The sequence below is a fragment of the Protomyctophum parallelum genome, assembly GCF_964188405.1.
Source record: "Protomyctophum parallelum genome assembly, chromosome: 6".
NCBI classification, from domain to species: Eukaryota; Metazoa; Chordata; class Actinopteri; order Myctophiformes; family Myctophidae; genus Protomyctophum; species Protomyctophum parallelum.
This window is the reverse complement of record NC_139701.1, coordinates 51,030,002-51,033,970: the sequence shown is the minus strand read 5'-3', so window position 1 is coordinate 51,033,970 and position 3,969 is coordinate 51,030,002. Positions and strand designations below refer to the sequence as shown.

Here is a 3,969-nt window from a genome sequence, read left to right as displayed (position 1 = left end):
ATGCCAAACTGGTAATATTGGTCAAATATATATACAAGTCTCAGTAAGTTTCCATCATAATATTTGAGAATGGAGTAATCGTACAGATCAGTTTGAAGAAATGTAATTATTACTCATTCCTACCCAATATTATTAGTAGATACGGTATCTACTAATAATATTGGGTTGAAATGATCTAAGATACCCATTAGACACGCCTACCTGCCTCTTATTGGCCAGAGTTCATAACAGCGATGAAAGCCGGACCGATACGAGTCATCCCGAGTGGCAGGCTGGCAGCCATTACAAAATTTACAGCAGAAGCAGTAGCTGAGCCGCGCCACGCAAGTGAAGTGAAGTTACAAGAGAAGTTCTCCTTCATGGTAAGTAGCCAGCTATCAAATGTTAATTAAATGTTGACCGTGTCTTCATACTTTTTTTTTGGACCGGACTAAAGCCATGGTTTACATGACGCTCGTATAGGGCTAGCAAAACTAACAACTGTCAAGACTAAAGAGTGCATGCTAATTTTCATTCAGCCCCACCATAACGTAACGCATGTGGTCGTCGACACTATACACATAAACTACACATGTTTCAGCCATGTACATATACACAATATCATGTTAAAATGCATAGAATAGCCTACACATTATTTGCGAGGGAAAGTTCGCGCCGAACGGGAAGGGCTCAGGGCTGCATGGTAATTGTAGTTCATTTGACTTACGATTGTATGTATGGCTCACTGAAAGAACTATCAAAATGGCCGCTATAAACGCGGGCTTATTTATTATGTTGAATTCTATGCTGTAATATTAAACTAAACATGCTTCATCTATACAGTAAACGTTAGACGATAAGCTTGTTGTTTTGCGGTGCCTGCGTGCGGTTCATGTTTTACGTAGGCCAGCAGTATAGGCTATAGGCTTGAGCTTTTAGAAATATTACTTTTGCTAAGGGGGACATAGACCAACAGGGGAGCCCACGACGGGACGGACGGCCGCGACCGGGCGTCGCTTAACGGGGGAGGATCATGAAGAAGTGACGCCGAGGAAGCGACGCCATGGGCCGTCGGAGCCCCCCTAACCGACCGCAATAGGCGGAACGGGCTGGCGGGGCTGCGATATTAAACATTTTTCAGGGAGAACTCTTGGGGCCTCTACGCAGCTGCGTAGTTTGCGGTAGAATGGTGAATAAATCTGCAGGCAGCGTCAGACAGTGCAATTACATGTGGACATTGTCATCCAGCACAATCATTGGAATTATAAACTGCATGGAACGAAATGCATTTAGATCAGTGCTAAATGTCTGTTAGCAAAAGTAATCATTCTAAAAACTCAAGCCTGCTTGTGAGCTTGTAGATGAGCTATATTTCCACATTTATGTTTTTAAAGTATACGGTGTAAAGTATACAGTTTAATGTTCGTTAATGTTTGTTTTGTAGACTGTTGAATAAATCACTGCAGCTAAGAGCCAACATCAGACAGAGTGGACATTGTCAACTATAGCCTGTAAGTCCAGTATCATTAAGGCATTTTATATACTAGCCTACTGCTAGCCAACTTCTTATGCTGCAATCACACTGGCAGATGCAAAAGATACAAAGCTACAAACATTGGCTGTATCTTCATGTCGCTCACTTCCATTAAACATTAATAGTAGACTAGACTGTATCTTTGCATCTGTCCGTGTGACTGTGATCGCAAGATTAGGTATTTGACTATTTATGGACTAAAGTCCTGTATAAAAATGTATGTTGCTTTGTCTGATCATGTGCATGTCTGCATATTTGTCTGTAGACTCTGTAGGCATCAATGTCTGGCTCCTTCTCTTCTGTTTGATTCTCCTTCCCTGCTGCTGCCAACAATAAAGCCTCGTCACTGCTTGACCTGGGTTCCAGGAGGTAACAACCGTAAAAAACACACACAATGTATTCATAATTTCATATATACATTGTTGCTGTTGGGCAGAAACCTCATATCTCCATATTTCAACGTTTGATGTTTTGTCACCAATACTACAGTGTCTGCACAAAAGTAACAATAAATAGCCGGTCTACAAGCTCACAGCATTGCTCACAGTCTCATTGCGTTGTGTGCATGCTTGTAAATCTGCTATTTCAGCTTTTTGGGGGTTTTAAACTATTAGTCTTTCTGTGGCATTTATAAATATTGAATCAATGCAAAGTATTGACAAGAGCTAAGGCTTGAACAGTGTGCCTGATGGGAAATTAACAGGGTTTCATTATTGTGTATTTAGTCTTATTTTCTACTGTCCATGTCTTCCAGCTACACCTCAACTCTTTGTCTCCCGGTATGCTGTCCTCTTTGCCTCCCGGTGGCTGTCCCCCAGGCATCTAGACTCATACAGACAGCAATTCAACAGTCTGGACAAACAAGTGACTGGATACCTTACTGGTAGGACACTGTTTAATAATTGTTTTACAACCTTTCTATACAGTTATTCAACTATATTCCTGAAACATTGTGTTGCAGATATTATTCATTTACCACTGCGTTGTCTGCTCGCTGCCTTATATGAACACAGCTGCTTCAATAATTCTTCCCTGTGTAATATTTTGATCCTTGAGGAGGATAATTAAAATGTTGAATCATTGAGATTTTACAGTTGGGACTCAGTAGATGTAGTTTATCAGTGATATGGATTTGAGTGGTGCCTGACGGCTCCAACTAACTGCTATGTCCATATGTATGTCCTGATGAGTACGAATTGGGGTTGATTGGGCTGATTCAGGTCACACACACAGCAGCCATAGTACAGTGTACAGTACGAGTTATACTGTAGAGTATGAGTTGTACAGTACAGTACGATGCATATAGTTGCATCGCTCAGTTCACACAGGTGTGATTTTTATAGATTAGTTGGTATGACAAATATTAGTCAAACTCATTTTTGAAAGAAACATTACATCAGTCTGTTGGTTCCCTGTTAACACCTAGTGTATCTCTTCTAGATGAGCGTCAAGGATGTAAAGGAGAGATGGCTGGCCTTGTTTGATGCTTCACAAGTGAGTAAATTGGATTCTTGTAGCAGGGTTCAACAGAAATGACATCCTGCATGTGACACACATTTACATTGTATTTAACCAATTGTACCCATTCCTGGAGCAACAGTGGTGGAAAATGGATGTACAAGATCACAATGTGATTTGTTTTTCTCCCTTCCCCTCATCTGTTTTTCAGGTCAGCGCAGAGTTCAAGTTGATCACTACAATGAAGCTTGAGCCGAAATTCATGGAGATGTTGGACCTCTACACACCTAAACTGGACCTCTACACACCTAAACTGGACCTCTACACACCTAAACTGGACCTCTACACACCTAAACTGGACCTCTACACACCTAAACTGGACCTCTACACACCTAAACTGCTGTCCATGTTCCAATCTAAGAGAGGTGCTGTAGGAGAGCCACATCGGGCAGAAATGAGTGCTCTGCTTCAGGTAATAAACCATTTAGACCTGAGGATGATTCTTAAAAACGGCTTCTAAATCAGAAAATAGCAGATATGCAAGCTCACATTGCATCTCACTGAAGTCTGTGAAGTTGCAGATCTTCTATTCTCGGTATTCATTCACTTTAAAAAGCTAGAACACTGGTAGAAGTTTGTGTTGTAATTTCCTTGACATGTAACTTCACATGCGGGTGAGAAATGTTCCTCATTGACTTCCACTGTAGTATCTTGCCTGTAACGCAAACCTGTCAAATGTCCTAGATCAGTCCCATTAAGTTAATTACGATCACTTACTTTAGATACTAATGTATCCTAAACAGGCATCACTATGTCTCTGTCCTGTCCATTCCCTGATAGACGAAATGCATGGCTTAATAGTCTTGTCAGTACTAAACCCCTCTTATTCCTAAACTTCTTTGCTTTTTTACTATTTTGAAAAACATTTTTGTTCATTTAGATTGGCTAGTTGACCAATTTTGTTTTTCAAAAGAGTAAAAAAGGCAAAGAAGTTTCGG

The 3,969-nt window shown here is 40.7% G+C and overlaps 1 long non-coding RNA gene across 1 annotated transcript; it reads left to right on the top strand.

Annotated features, from left to right (window-relative positions):
• The first annotated feature begins 317 nt into the window (after positions 1-317).
• LOC310859713 lies at positions 318-3,256 on the top strand. Its single transcript, XR_014569331.1, has 6 exons — positions 318-362; positions 1,424-1,490; positions 1,779-1,882; positions 2,268-2,396; positions 2,954-3,007; positions 3,183-3,256. It is a non-coding gene; the product is annotated as an uncharacterized lncRNA (long non-coding RNA).
• The last annotated feature ends 713 nt before the right edge of the window (positions 3,257-3,969 follow it).